Source organism: Haliotis rubra, unplaced genomic scaffold (assembly GCF_003918875.1).
Source record: "Haliotis rubra isolate DU_JTF1 unplaced genomic scaffold, ASM391887v1 Scf281, whole genome shotgun sequence".
In the NCBI taxonomy this organism is placed as follows: domain Eukaryota; kingdom Metazoa; phylum Mollusca; class Gastropoda; order Lepetellida; family Haliotidae; genus Haliotis; species Haliotis rubra.
The window spans coordinates 257,431-273,588 of NW_025766903.1; positions in this window are offsets into that span (position 1 = coordinate 257,431).

Below are 16,158 nucleotides of genomic sequence, written 5' to 3' on the forward strand. Positions count from 1 at the left end.
CTGTGTCATCCTAATGGCCGTCAGTCCACTGGGATCTCTCGTATTCCACCGACGCAATGGCGGTCGGTCCATTAATGCCATCTCGTATGCAATGGTGGTCGGACCCACTATCTCGTGTTTGATGGCGGTCGGTCCTGGCGTCTTTCGTGATCATCTGATGGCGGTCGGTCCTTCGGCGTCAAATGATCGCCAATACCGATACGATCGGTCCACTATGTCTTTCATGATCGACCGATGGCGGTCGGTCCATTATTATCCATCTGGTCGGTCCACCTCGTGATCAAATGATCGATCACCGGCGTCTCTATGATTCGATTCCATATGGCGTCTTTCGTGATCTGACACAATGGGAGTCGGTCTCTCATCAATGGCGGTCGGTCCACTGGCATCTGTTGATCGCCCTCTCGTGGTGGTCAATTTCATACTTGGCTAAAATCATATCGTCACCTCGGCCAGTGTGGGGTCGGTCACTGGCATCTCGGCCAATCACCCGACTGTGGCGGTCGGTCCACTCTTGATCTCTCATCAGTCGGCTTCTCACCTTCCTTTCGATCCTAGGTCCTTGTGTCCTTGCACAGCCAGGGGATCCGGTCCCTGGCATCTCTCGTAGCCGTGGCTCTTGTGGCGGTCAGTCCTACTGGGATCACTCATGTCCCTTCCTTATTAGCTTCGGTCAGTCCCACTGCTCATCTCTCATGTCCTTCCTTATTATGTGGTCGGTCCCTCTAGCAGCATCTCATCAATCTCGCTTCCACTGTGGCAGTGGGTCGGCCCTTTCGTCTCTCATGTCCCTACCTCGTGGCAGTCCGGTCCAAGTGGCATCTCGTGTCGCCCCTCTGTGGCGGTCAGTCCCTGGCATCTCTCGTCATCCTTCCTGTCAGCGGTCAGGTCTAAACTTCAGCTCATCCCAGTCGCTTCACAATCAGCCGTCAGCTCCACTGGGATCTCATGTCCTGACACTATGGCGATCAGTCAACTGGGATCTATCTCATCAGTCTTCCTGTCAGCGGTCAGTTCACTAGCACCTCTGTGTCCTTGCCTCAATGTCAGTCCACTGTCATCTCTCATGTCCTTCACAATGGCGGTCAGTCCACTGGGATCCATGATCGCCCATGCAATGGCGGTCCGGTCCTACTGGCATCTCTCCTTCATCCTTCCTGGCCGTCAGTCCCTGGCATCTCTCTAAATCTGCAAGCCTGGCCAGTCCGGTCCCTCATCTTTCATTGATCCTTCCAGCCACAATGGTGGTCAGTCCCATTGGCATCTCCGTATTAAGCCTTGGTCGGTCCCTGCTTCTCCTCTCGTGTCTCACAATGGCAAATCAATCCACTAAACAAATCTCTCGCTTCCTGACTGTGGCCGGTGGATCCTAGGTAACATCTCACGTGTCGTATACAATGGTGGTCGATCCTCAGCATCTCTGTGTTCAGCCCGGCTTCTGTGGCGGTCAGTCCACTGGCATCTTTCGTGATAATCCCTTCCTCAATGGTCGGTCCCAGTGGCATCTTTCCGTGTCCTTCGCCCTCGTGGCAGTTGGTCCACTAGCGTCTCGTATTAAGCAATGGCAGTCCGGTCCACTGTAGCATCTTCGTGATAAGCCATGCAGCCGGTCGGTCCTGCTAGCTCCATGATAAATTGTCGGCCTTCACAATGATCGGTCAGTCCACTGGCGTCTCCGTGATGCGGCCTCAGGATCCGGTCCTACTGGCATCTTTCGTCTGACTCTGTGGCGGTCGATCCGGTCACTGGGATCATGGTCATCACCGTGGCGGTCCGGTCCTGCTGGCGTCTCGTATTCGCCTGTGTGGTGGTCGGTGTCTCGTGATCGCCAGGCAATCAGCTGATTCCATGGTCCACTGTGATCTGTCATCGGTAAATCGCAGTGGCGGTCGGTCGCGAATGTTGTAATTCTCTTCGTGGTGGTCCGATCCTGGGATCTCATCGTCGCCAATACTAAATCGGCGGTCGATCCCTTCAATATCGTGATAAATGACTGCCTCAGCCAGCTGTCAGTCCACTGGGATGCTCTCTGTGTCGCTTCCCGTAGCGTCGGTCGCTGGCATCTCTCATGTCGCTAATGCAGCCAGCACTTCAGTCGGTCACTGGCATCTCTCGGCTGATACCACCTGCAGCCTTCGGTCCGGTCACTGCTTCATCAAGCCCAGTAAGCGCCGCAGCGTATGCGGTCCGGTCACTGGCATCTCGCTGTGTCTTCACCTCGGGAGCTCAGCGGCGGTCGCTACCTAAAATCTTCTCATCGATACAGCTTTCACTGTGGCGGTCGGTCTGGCGCAAATGCCTCGTATTATGGCGCACCGGCCCTTCGGTCGGTCCTGCTGGGATGTATTGTCGCTCTGTCAGCTGGGTCGGTCTGCTGCAGGATGTCGCCGTATTAAGCGTACGGCGGTCCGGTCCATACAGCGCGTCTCTCGGCGTCATCACTGCTATCGGTGGTCCGATCCATTCCAGCAAATATCGTATTAAGCACAGCCGGTCGGTCCGGCTATGGCGTCTGCCAAAGGCATTAAATGCGGCGTAAAATCGTCGCTGGCGCGCCGGCAGTAAACTCTGCGGCTGGCGGTCGATCGCTGGGATGTATATGCGTGATACCAGAGCTGCGGCGTTCGGTCACGTTGGCATGCTCCATATTCAGCTCATCACCTGGCGGTGGTCCGGACCTGCTGGCATGCCAAATCGATCAAACTCATAACAGTCAGATCCCTGCATCTCATCAATCCTTAATAGCGGTCAGTCCCTCACTATGCTTTCATCAGCTCATCGTCATCGCCTCAATCATCGGTCAGTCCGCACTATGCGTCTTTCATGTCGACTTCCTCAATGGCGATTAGTCCGTGGCGTAACATCCGCATCGTCGCTTGCTTGTGGCGGTCAGTCCCTACTTCTGCTTCCTCCTCATGTCCTTCAAATGGCGATCAAATCACCAGCGCTGCATCTCTCGTATTACGACTGCCGCAAGCGGTCAGTCCCGCTGGCATCTTTCGTGTCCTGACTGTGGCGGTCAATGGGGATCGAGTCTTCATGTCGATTATTGTCAGTCCATAGATTTCACGTGTCACCTTAATGCGGTCCGGTCCACTGGCGGGTTAGAGGTCATCCGGCCGTCAATCCTACTAGGATCTCTCGTGATACTGACGCCAATGGCGGTCAGTCATTATGATGTCACATGTCGCCCCAGCCAATGGTGGTCAGTCCACTAACATCTTGTGTTCCTAACACAATGTGGGGTCAAATTCACTAGCATCTCTCGTGTCGCTTATGGCTTCATCAGTCCAGTAGCATCTCTCGTGTCACAATGGCGATTCAGTCCAAGTAGCATCTCATGTCCTTACACAATAGCGGTCAGTCCCACTAGCATCTCTCATGTCCTTATGCAATGGCGGTCGGTCCACTACCGCATCTCTCATGTCCTTACACAATAGCGGTCAGTCCAACCAGCATCTTTCAATGTCCTTCACACTGCATGGCCGTCAATCCCACTAGGATCTCATGTCCTGACACTATAGCGGTCAATCCAACTAGGATCTCTCATGTCCTGCATACAATGGCGGTCAGACCCACTAGCACCTCTCATGTCCTTACGCAATGGTGGTCAGTCCCACTATCATCTCTCATGTCCTTCACAATAGCGGTCAGTCCCACTAGGATCTCTCTATGTCCTATACAATGGCGGTCAGTCCACTAGCATCTCTCATGTCCTTCACAATGGCCGTCAGTCCCACTAGCATCTCTCATGTCCTGACTGTCTATACAATGGCGGTCAGTCCCACTAGCATCTTTCATGTCCTTATACAATGGTGGTCAGTCCCATTAACATCTCACATGTCATATGCAATGGCGGTCAGTCCCACTAGCACCTCTCATGTCCTTCACAATAGCCGTCAATCCACTAGCATCTCTCATGTCCTGACACAATGGCGGTCAGTCCATTAACATCTCACATGTCCTTATATGGCAGTGGTCATATACTCTCCACTAACATCTCTCATGTCTGTAACACAATAGCGGTCAGTCCACTAGCATCTTTCATGTCCTTATACAATGGTGGTCGGTCCCAGTAGCATCTTTCATGTCCTTATACAATGGCGGTCAGTCCCACTAGCATCTCTCTCGGGTATCACAATGTCAGTCCACTACATCTTCTCTGTAATAGCGAACAATGGCAGTCCCACTAGCATCTTTCATGTCCTTATACAATAGCGTCAGTCCACTAGTCATCTTTCACTACAGCAATGGCGGTCATGTCCTTCATCTCTTCATGTCCTGTCACAATCCGCGTCACCATAGGATCTCTCATGTCCTGACACATAGCGGTCAGTCCCACTGAGCATCTTTCATGTCCTGACATGACAATAGCGGTCAGTCCCACTAGGATCTCATCATGTCCTTCACAATAGCGGTCAGTCCCACTAGCATCTCATGTCCTTACACAATGAGTGGTCAGTCCACCACAATCATCTCATGTCCTGAAACAATAGCGGTCAGTCCCACTATGATCTCTCATGTCCTTCACAATAGCGGTCAGGTCCACTAGCATCTTATGTCCTTACACAATAGTGGTCAATCCCACTAGGATCTCTCATGTCCTTATACAATAGCGGTCAGTCCCACTAGCATCTCTCATGTCGTAACACAATAGCTGTCAGTCCCACTAGGATCTCTCATGTCCTTCCCAATAGCGGTCAGTCCCGCTAGCATCTCTCATGTCCTTATACAATAACGGTCAGTCCCACTAGCATCTCTCATGTCCCTACACAATAGCGGTCAGTCCCACTAGCATCACATGTCCTTGCACAATAGCGGTCAGTCCCACTAGCATCTCTCATGTCTTCACAGAATAGCGGCCAGTCCCGCTAGCATCTCTCATGTCCTAACACAATAGCGGTCAGTCCCACTAGGATCTCTCATGTCCTTATACAATAGCAGTCAGACCCACTAGCATCTCTCATGTCCTTACACAATAGTGGTCAGTCCCATTAGCATCTCTCATGTCCTTACACAATAGCGGTCAGTCCAACTAGCATCTTTCATGTCCTTCACAATAGCCGTCAATCCCACTAGCATCTCTCATGTCCTTCACAATAGCGGTCAATCCCACTAGGATCTCTCATGTCGTAACACAATAGCGGTCAGTCCCACTAGCATCTCTTATGTCCTTCGCAATAGCGGTCAGTCCCGCTAGCATCTCTCATGTCCTTACACAATAGCGGTCAGTCCCACTAGCATCTCTCATGTCCTTGCACAATAGTGGTCAGTCCAAATAGCATCTCATGTCCTTACACAATAGCGGTCAGTCCCACTAGCATCTCTCATGTCCTTATACAATAGCGGTCAGTCCCGCTAGCATCTCTCATGTCTTTACACAATAGCGGTCAGTCCCGCTAGCATCTCTCATGTCCTTACACAATAGTCATCAGTCCCACTAGCATCTCTCATTTCCTTACACAATAGCGGTCAGTCCCACTAGCATCTTTCATGTCCTTCACAATAGCCGTCAATCCCACTAGGATCTCTCATGTCCTTCACAATAGCGGTCAGTCCCACTAGGATCTCTCATGTCCTCATACAATAGTGGTCAGTCCCACTAGCATCTCTCATGTCCTCATACAATAGCAGTCAGTCCCACTAGCATCTCTCATGTCCTGACACAATAGCGGTCAGTCCCACTAACATCTTTCATGTCCTTATACAATAACTGTCAGTCCCATTAACATCTCACATGTCCTTATACAATAGCGGTCAGTCCCACTAGCACCTCTCATGTCCTTACACAATACACAAGATAAACTGGATCCGGGTGCTCTAGATGAATTATTGAGTATCTACTGTCATTATAAAATTAGGAAGCGGATGTTTTCCTTAGTGAGTCCAGTAGTGTCTACTTTGGGTGCAGTCTTATTTAGAAAAAGATTAAGTGGTGTGCTATTTTTTGCTTTTTAGGATAAACCGACGTCATGTATTTAACTGTATGTAACACCTGTCGCATGTGACTGTATGTACCTTTTCTGGTATGTGACTGTAGGTAACCCCTGTGGTATGTGACTGTAGGTAACTCCTGTGGTATATGACTGTAGCTAACCCTATGGTATATGACTGTAGGTAAAACTGTGGTATATGACTGTAGGTAACCCTATGGTATATGACTGTAGGTAACCAGTGAGGTATGCGACTGTAGGTAACTCCTGTGGTATATGACTGTAGGTAACCCTGTGGTATATGACTGTAGGTAACCTCTGTGGTATATGACTGTAGGTAACCTTTGTGCTTAGTGACTGTAGGTAACCAGTGAGGTATGTGACTGTAGGTAACTCCTGGGGTATATGACTGTGTGTAACCTCTGTTTTATGTGACCGTAGGTAACCCTGTGGTATATTACTGTAGGTAACCTCGGTGGTATATGACTGTAGGTAACTCATGTGGTATGTGACTGTAGGTAACTCCTGTGGTATATGACTGTGTGTAACCTCTGTTTTATGTGACCGTAGGTAACCCTGTGGTATATTACTGTAGGTAACCCCTGTGGTATATGACTGTAGGTAACTCCTGCGGTATGTGACCGTAGGTAACCCTGTGGTATGTGGCAGTAGGTAACCCTGCGGTATATGACTGTAGGTATACCCTGTGGTATGTGAATGTAGGGAACCTCTGTGGTATATGACTGTAGGTAACCAGTGTAGTATATGACTGTAGGTAACCCTGTGGTTTGTGAATGTAGGTAACCCTGTGGTATCAGACTGTAGGTAACCCTGTGGTATGTGAGTGTAGGTAACCTCTGTGGTATATGACTGTAGGTAACCAGTGTGGTGCGTATATGACAGTAGGTAACTTCGGTGGTATGTGACTGTAGGTAACACGTGTGGTATGTGACTGTAGGTAACCAGTGAGATATGTGACTGTAGGTAACCCTGTGGTATTTGACTGTAGGTAACCCCTGTGGTATATCACTGTAGGTTACACTGTGGTATACGACTGTAGGTAACACTGTGGTATATGACTGTAGGTAACCATTGTGGTATGTGACAGTAGGTAACTTCGGTGGCATGTGACTGTAGGTGACCTCTTTGGTATGTCACTGTAGGTAACCAGTGTGGTATATGACTGTAAGTAACCCTGTGGTATATGACTGTAGGTAACCCTGTGGTATATGACTGTAAGTAACCCTGTGGTATATGACTGTAGGTAACCTCTGTGGTATGTGACTGTAGGTAACCCCTGTGGTTTGATAATGTAGGTAACCCCTGTAGTATGTGAATGTAGGTAACCCTGTGGTATATGTCTGTAGGTAACCCCTGTGGTATGTGAATGTAGGTAACCCCTGTGGTATGTTAATGTAGGTAACCCCTGTGGTATATGACTGTAGGAAACCAGTGTGGTATATTACTGTAGGTAACACTGTGGTATGAGACTGTAGGCAACCATTGTGGAATGAGACTGTAGGTAACCAGTGTGGTATGTGACTGTAGGTAACCAGTGTGGTATATGACTGTAGGTAACCCTGTGGTTTATAACAGTAGGTAACCTCTGTGGTATATGACTGTAGGTAACCAGGGTGGTATATTACTGTAGGTAACACTGTGGTATGAGACTGTAGGCAACCATTGTGGAATGAGACTGTAGGTAACCAGTGTGGTATGTGACCGTATGTAACCCCTGTTGTATATGACTGTAGGTAACCTCTGTGGTATATGACTGTAGGTAACCAGGGTGGTATATGACTGTAGGTAACCCTGTGGTATAAGACTGTAGGTAACCCCTGTCGTATGTGGATGTAGGAAACCTCGGTGGTATGTGACTGTAGGTAACCAGTGTGGTATATGACTGTAGGTAACCCTGTGGTATATGACAGTAGGTAACCTCGGTGGTATGTGAATGTAAGTAACCTCTGTTGTATATGACTGTAGGTAACCTCTGTGGTATATGACTGTAGGTAACCAGTTTGGTATATGACTGGAGGTAACCTCGATGGTATGTGACTGTAGGTAACCCCTGTGGTATGTGACTGTAGGTAACTCCTGTGGTATATGACTGTAGCTAACCCTATGGTATATGACTGTAGGTAAAACTGTGGTATATGACTGTAGGTAACCCTATGGTATATGACTGTAGGTAACCAGTGAGGTATGTGACTGTAGGTAACTCCTGTGGTATATGACTGTAGGTAACCCTGTGGTATATGACTGTAGGTAACCTCTGTGGTATATGACTGTAGGTAACCTTTGTGCTTAGTGACTGTAGGTAACCAGTGAGGTATGTGACTGTAGGTAACTCCTGGGGTATATGACTGTGTGTAACCTCTGTTTTATGTGACCGTAGGTAACCCTGTGGTATATTACTGTAGGTAACCTCGGTGGTATATGACTGTAGGTAACTCATGTGGTATGTGACTGTAGGTAACTCCTGTGGTATATGACTGTGTATAACCTCTGTTTTATGTGACCGTAGGTAACCCTGTGGTATATTACTGTAGGTAACCCCTGTGGTATATGACTGTAGGTAACTCCTGCGGTATGTGACCGTAGGTAACCCTGTGGTATGTGGCAGTAGGTAACCCTGCGGTATATGACTGTAGGTATACCCTGTGGTATGTGAATGTAGGGAACCTCTGTGGTATATGACTGTAGGTAACCAGTGTAGTATATGACTGTAGGTAACCCTGTGGTTTGTGAATGTAGGTAACCCCTGTGGTATCTGACTGTAGGTAACCCTGTGGTATGTGAGTGTAGGTAACCTCTGTGGTATATGACTGTAGGTAACCAGTGTGGTATATGACAGTAGGTAACTTCGGTGGTATGTGACTGTAGGTAACACGTGTGGTATGTGACTGTAGGTAACCAGTGAGATATGTGACTGTAGGTAACCCTGTGGTATTTGACTGTAGGTAACCCCTGTGGTATATCACTGTAGGTTACACTGTGGTATACGACTGTAGGTAACACTGTGGTATATGACTGTAGGTAACCATTGTGGTATGTGACAGTAGGTAACTTCGGTGGCATGTGACTGTAGGTGACCTCTTTGGTATGTCACTGTAGGTAACCAGTGTGGTATATGACTGTAAGTAACCCTGTGGTATATGACTGTAGGTAACCCTGTGGTATATGACTGTAAGTAACCCTGTGGTATATGACTGTAGGTAACCTCTGTGGTATGTGACTGTAGGTAACCCCTGTGGTTTGATAATGTAGGTAACCCCTGTAGTATGTGAATGTAGGTAACCCTGTGGTATATGTCTGTAGGTAACCCCTGTGGTATGTGAATGTAGGTAACCCCTGTGGTATGTTAATGTAGGTAACCTCTGTGGTATATGACTGTAGGAAACCAGTGTGGTATATTACTGTAGGTAACACTGTGGTATGAGACTGTAGGCAACCATTGTGGAATGAGACTGTAGGTAACCAGTGTGGTATGTGACTGTAGGTAACCAGTGTGGTATATGACTGTAGGTAACCCTGTGGTTTATAACAGTAGGTAACCTCTGTGGTATATGACTGTAGGTAACCAGGGTGGTATATTACTGTAGGTAACACTGTGGTATGAGACTGTAGGCAACCATTGTGGAATGAGACTGTAGGTAACCAGTGTGGTATGTGACCGTATGTAACCCCTGTTGTATATGACTGTAGGTAACCTCTGTGGTATATGACTGTAGGTAACCAGGGTGGTATATGACTGTAGGTAACCCTGTGGTATAAGACTGTAGGTAACCCCTGTCGTATGTGGATGTAGGAAACCTCGGTGGTATGTGACTGTAGGTAACCAGTGTGGTATATGACTGTAGGTAACCCTGTGGTATATGACAGTAGGTAACCTCGGTGGTATGTGAATGTAAGTAACCTCTGTTGTATATGACTGTAGGTAACCTCTGTGGTATATGACTGTAGGTAACCAATTTGGTATATGACTGGAGGTAACCTCGATGGTATGTGAATGTAGGTAACCTCTGTTGTATGTGAATGTAGGTTACCTCTGTGGTATATGAATGTAGGAAACTCTGTGGTATATGACTGTAGGTAACCCCTGTGGTATATGACTGTAGGTAACCAGTTTGGTACACTACTGTAGGTAACCCTGTGGTAAATGACTGTAGGTAACCCTGTGGTAAATGACTGTAGGTAACCCCTGTGGTAAATGACTGTATGTAACCCCTGTGGTATGTGAATGTAGGTAACCTCTGTGGTATATGACTGTAGGTAACCTCTGTGGTATATGACTGTAGGAAACTCTGTGGTATATGACTGTAGGTAACCCCTGTGGTATATGACTGTAGGTAACCCTGTGGTATGTGAATGTAGGGAACCTCTGTGGTATATTACTGTATGTAACCAGTGTGGTATATGAGTGTAGGTAACCTCGTTGGTATGTGACTGTAGGTAACCCCTGTGGTATGTGAAAGTAGCTAACCTCTGCAGTATATGACTGTAGGTAACCAGTGTTGTATATGACTGTAGGTAACCAGTTTGGTACACTACTGTAGGTAACCCTGTGGTAAATGACTGTAGGTAACCCTGTGGTAAATGACTCTAGGTAACCCCTGTAGTATGTGAATGTAGGTAACCAGGGTGGTATATGACTGTATGTAACCCCTGTTGTATGTGAATGTAGGTAACCTCTGTGGTATATGACTGTAGGTAACCAGTGTGGTATATGAGTGTAGGTAACCTCGTTGGTATGTGACTGTAGGTAACCCCTGTGGTATGTGAAAGAAGCTAACCTCTGTGGTATATGACTGTAGGTAACCAGTGTGGTATATGACTGTAGGTAACCAGTTTGGTACACTACTGTAGGTAACCCTGTGGTAAATGACTGTAGGTAACCCTGTGGTAAATGACTGTAGGTAACCTGTGGTAAATGACTGTGTAACCCTGTATGGTGAATATGGTAACCTCTGTAACCAACATGACTGTAGGTAACCTCTATGGCATATGACTGTAGGTAACCTCTGTGGTATATGACTGTAGGTAACCCAGTGTGGTATGGTATGTGGTATATGACTATGGTAACCCCTGTGGTATGTAACCCTCTGTGGTATATGACTGTAGGTAACCAGTGTGGTATATGACTGTAGGTAACCAGTTTGGTACACTACTGTAGGTAACCCTGTGGTAAATGACTGTAGGTAACCTCTGTGGTATATGACTGTAGGTAACCTCTGTGGTATATGACTGTAGGTAACCAGTGTGGTATGTGACTATAGGTGTCCCCTGTGGTATTTGACTGTAGGTAACCCTGTGGTATGTGACTGTAGGTAACCCTGTGGTATATGACTGTAGGTAACCCTGTGGTATTTGACTGTATGTAACCCTGTGGTATATGACTGTATGTAACCCTGTGGTATATGACTGTAGGTAACTCCTGTGGTATATGACTGTAGGTAACCAGTGTGTTATATGACTGTAGGTAACCAGTGTGTTATATGAATGTAGGTAACCCCTTTCATATATTAATGTAGGTAACCCTGTGGTGTATGACTGTAGGTAACCCCTTTGATATATGACTGTAGGTAAACCTGTGGCATATGACTTTAGGTAACCCTGTTGTATATGACTGTAGGTAACCCCTGTGTTGTGTGACTGTAGGTAACATCTGTGTTATGTGACTGTAGGTAACCCTTTGTTGTGTGAATGTAGGGAACCCCTGTGTTGTGTGACTGTAGGTAACCTCTGTGTTATGTGACTGTAGGTAACTCCTGTGTTTTGTGACTCTAGGTGACCTCTGTGTTATGTGACTGTAGGTAACCCCTATGTTTTGTGACTGTAGGTAACTCCTGTGTTTTGTGACTCTATGTGACTCCTGTGTTGTGTTACTGTAGGGAAGACCTGTGTTGTGTTACTGTAGGTGACTCCTATGTTGTGTTACTCTAGGGAAGCCCTGTGTTGTGTAACTGTAGGTAACACCTGTGTTGTGTGACTGTAGGTAACCCCTGTGTTGTGTGACTGTAGGTAACCCCTGTGTTGTGTGACTGTAGGTAACTCTTATGTTGTGTGACTGTAGGTAACTCTTGTTTTTTGTGACTGTAGGTGACTCCTGTGTTGTGTTACTGTAGGGAAGCCCTGTGTTGTGTTACTGTAGGGAACCCCTGTGGCAGCGGAAAGATCTGCAGAGGCATTCTGAAGTGTGTTTCCCAGTCTCAACTGTGTGACGGTAAAGACGACTGTGGGGACAACTCTGATGAAGACAACTGCCCTGTCAGCCGTAAGTATGTCTTTCACAGGGTACAGTTAAGGCCTATTTCGATTTAAGCAGTTATAGAAGTGTAGTGTTGCCGTTCCAATATACATTAGTACTGTGTGTAATCAGCCTCTCACCATACATATCCTACCTTCTGGTTAGAATGACGACGGGCATATATTTCTAGTTAATACTATGATAATAGTTTTGTAAAAGATGTGTCAACATTCTTATATGATATGTTAAAAGATCAAAAGCGCCGACTGTACTTATCCGGTGTCCGCATGGGAAAGCCACAACTGAAAAATACTAATTGCCGCTAAAGCCACATTTCAAGTACAAACTTGGGTGCCGCGAATCGCCTCGAAAGCCACAATGAGTAAGGGAATCAATACCGTTTTCTCAAATAAGCGTCACCCATTGATCACAATGCATAAAAATTGCTATAGTGTCTTGTCCTTTGTTTGTTTAGCTGGACGGCTTCTTTATTCTCTAACATATGTTATATTTGGGATTACACTTTCTTAGTAAAGTAAAAATTCTAGTACTTTTGTTGGGTTGAGTCCCATCCGGGATTCGAACCCGCACCCTCAGATTCAGGCACCTAATCGCCAGCACACAAAGTCAGACGCCTAGACCGCTCAGCCACCGCGGCTTCCAGGCGTCATGAAGACATGAAAAATCCATAAAGAGTTTCATAAGCTCTTATACCCCAGTTGCTCATTGTATGGTATTTAGACAATGTTGAAATATATATACGTTTGAATCAACCTTCAGCCCAGTGCCCAAGAGGAGCACCATTGAAGGACGCCAAAGGGATAGCCTATTTCTGTGGGCTGGGTCCATCTGCTCAGGCGTGTCCGCCAAACAGCGCCTGCGTCACCGACCCACTTGACCGGTTCGCCGTATGCTGTTCTGTTTGAAGACATTCTTACCACATATAGAAATAAACGTTGCGTGTTTGAGGACAAAGTGTTTTCGTTAAAATCTGGGGAAGTACTTGATGCTTCATGTGTGTCTAGGATAGGACTGGTATAGAAGGTCTAGTCCAGCCACCATCCTTGCTTCATGTGTGTCTAGGGTAGGACCGAAGTAGAAGGTTACTCCAGCCACCATCCTTGCTTCATGTGTGTCTAGGGTAGGACCGAAGTAGAAGGTTACCCCAGCCTAAATCCTTTCTTCATGTATGTCTAGGGTAGGACCGAAGTAGAAGGTTACCCCAGCCACCATCCATGCTTCATGTGTCTAGGGTAGGACCGAAGTAGAAGGTTACCCAGCCACCATCCTTGTTTCATGTGTCTAGGGTAGGGACCGAAGTAGAAGGTTACCCCAGCCACCATCCTTGCTTCTTGTGTGTGTCTGCAGGGTAGGACCGAAGTAGAAGGTTACTCCAGCCACCATCCTTGTTTCATGTATGTCTAGGGGTAGGACCGAAGTAGAAGGTTACCCCAGCCACCATCCTTGCTTCTTGTGTGTCTAGGGTAGGACCGAGTGAGAAGGTTACCCAGCCACCATCCTTGTTTCATGTATGTATAGGGTAGGACCGAAGTAGAAGGTTACCCCAGCCACCATCCTTGTTTCATGTGTGTCTAGGGTAGGACCGAAGTAGAAGGTTACCCCAGCCACCATCCTTGCTTCTTGTGTGTCTAGGGTAGGACCGAAGTAGAAGGTTACCCCAGCCACCATCCTTGCTTCATGTGTGTCTAGGGTAGGACCGAAGTAGAAGGTTACCCCAGCCACCATCCTTGTGTCATGTGTCTAGGGTAGGACCGAAGTAGAAGGTTACCCCAGCCACCAACCTTGTTTCATGTGTGTCTAGGTAGGACCGAAGTAGAAGGTTACCCCAGCCACCATCCTTGCTTCTTGTGTGTCTAGGGTAGGACCGAAGTAGAGAAGGTTACCCCAGCCACCATCCTTGCTTCTTGTGTGTCTAGGGTAGGACCGAAGTAGAAGGTTACCCCAGCCACCAACCTTGTTTCATGTGTGTCTAGGGTAGGACCGAAGTAGAAGGTTACCCCAGCCACCATCCTTGTTTCATGTAAGTCTAGGGTAGGACCGAAGTAGAAGGTTACTCCAGCCACCATCCTTGCTTCATGTGTGTCTAGGGTAGGACCGAAGTAGGGATGTTACCCCAGCCACCATCCTTGCTTCATTGTGTGTGTCTAGGGTAGGACCGAAGTAGAAGGTTACCCCAGCCACCATCCTTGCTTCTTGTGTGTCTAGGGTAGGACCGAAGTAGAAGGTTACTCCAGCCACCATCCTTGCTTCATGTGTGTCTAGGGTAGGACCGAAGTAGAAGGTTACCCCAGCCACCATCCTTGCTTCTTGTGTGTCTAGGGTAGGACCGAAGTAGAAGGTTACCCCAGCCACCATCCTTGTTTCATGTGTGTCTAGGGTAGGACCGAAGTAGAAGGTTACTCCAGCCACCATCCTTGTTTCATGTGTGTCTAGGGTAGGACCGAAGTAGAAGGTTACTCCAGCCACCATCCTTGTTTCATGTGTGTCTAGGGTAGGACCGAAGTAGAAGGTTACTCCAGCCACCATCCTTGTTTCATGTGTGTCTAGGGTAGGACCGAAGTAGAAGGTTACTCCAGCCACCATCCTTGTTTCATGTGTGTCTAGGGTAGGACCGAAGTAGAATGTTACCCCAGCCACCAACCTTGTTTCATGTGTGTCACACACTGAGGCCAACACACACTGAGACCAACATACATTGTTGTTCTGTGGGCGTTGGCGTTTTTATGTCTGCTGAATGTCTGACATTCTTCAACCGAAATGATATCACTACCAACATCTGCTGATAGTATGGATTGAGGAGACTACCAACATCTGCTGATAGTATGGATTGAGGAGACCCCAGCAATGATAGGGTACGTCTGAGTGCACGCTTGAGGGTGACATTCCAAAACTTGTTTCTGTCGAAAGTAATTATTTTATAAGCACACAGAAGTAAAAACATTTAACAGGTTTCGTATGTTCTTACATATATGTTGTCCACTGCTCCATTTGGCTCCAACACAGACAATAGACCGATCCAGTCTGTCAATCAATACTGGCGCATGCGTCAATTTTGGCCAAGAAGCAGGCCAGGCGCGCTTTGTGGATTTGTCAGATTTACTTCCGGGGTCAAACGGTGCCTCCAAAGTGATGTGCTTCGAATTATGCCATTCACACTCGCTATATCTATTACATGTTGCTGCGATTTGATGTGTACAATTGACAAAGCCATTACGGTCAAGACAAAAGATTTGAGGCGGATCAAGTAGTGCGATAGGTCTCACGATCAGTTAAGTGTCGGCACCATCGTTCACGAAACCTACGTTTGCTCGAAGGTGAGAATTTGTACGAATTTCCACACTTTTGCACACGTGCAACATCATTGCCAATGGATGACAACAAATAGCAGTTTAAGAATTTGCAAGTGTTATGAACACGGACAATTCTTGTAACTACAAAAATGCTTTTGCTAAACGTTTTTAGTCAATACTGGGCATTGAGTTGGTACGCCATAAAGCTGAAATGAGACAGGCGAGAAAGCCGTGACACAATGTAAACAAATCTGACAGCGATCTGATTTCGGTTAGGGTCGACCGAAATAGCAAAAGTGAAAGAAACAATGTGGTGGATATTGTTGCCTTCGCTCTTAGATATTCTGAAATTTGTCACACATTTTTGGATGTTTTAAGGTTTCACAAGCACAATCTGAAGACCTACTGATAGTACCTGTTAATATTGCAAAATATTCGAGGAGTAATATTTTAATTCAAACGGAAATATAGTCAATGTCAGCAATTGCCTTTCACGTAATATCCAAATATCCAAATTAATTCAAATGGGTGTCTATAAAACCATGCCTTAAATATTTCAGAATTTCTTTATAGAGATTGGACCTTGAATTGAATTACCTTACCCTATGTGGATCGGAGACGAAAACTATGTGAGAAGAATAGTGACTTTCTGGAAACTTAAACG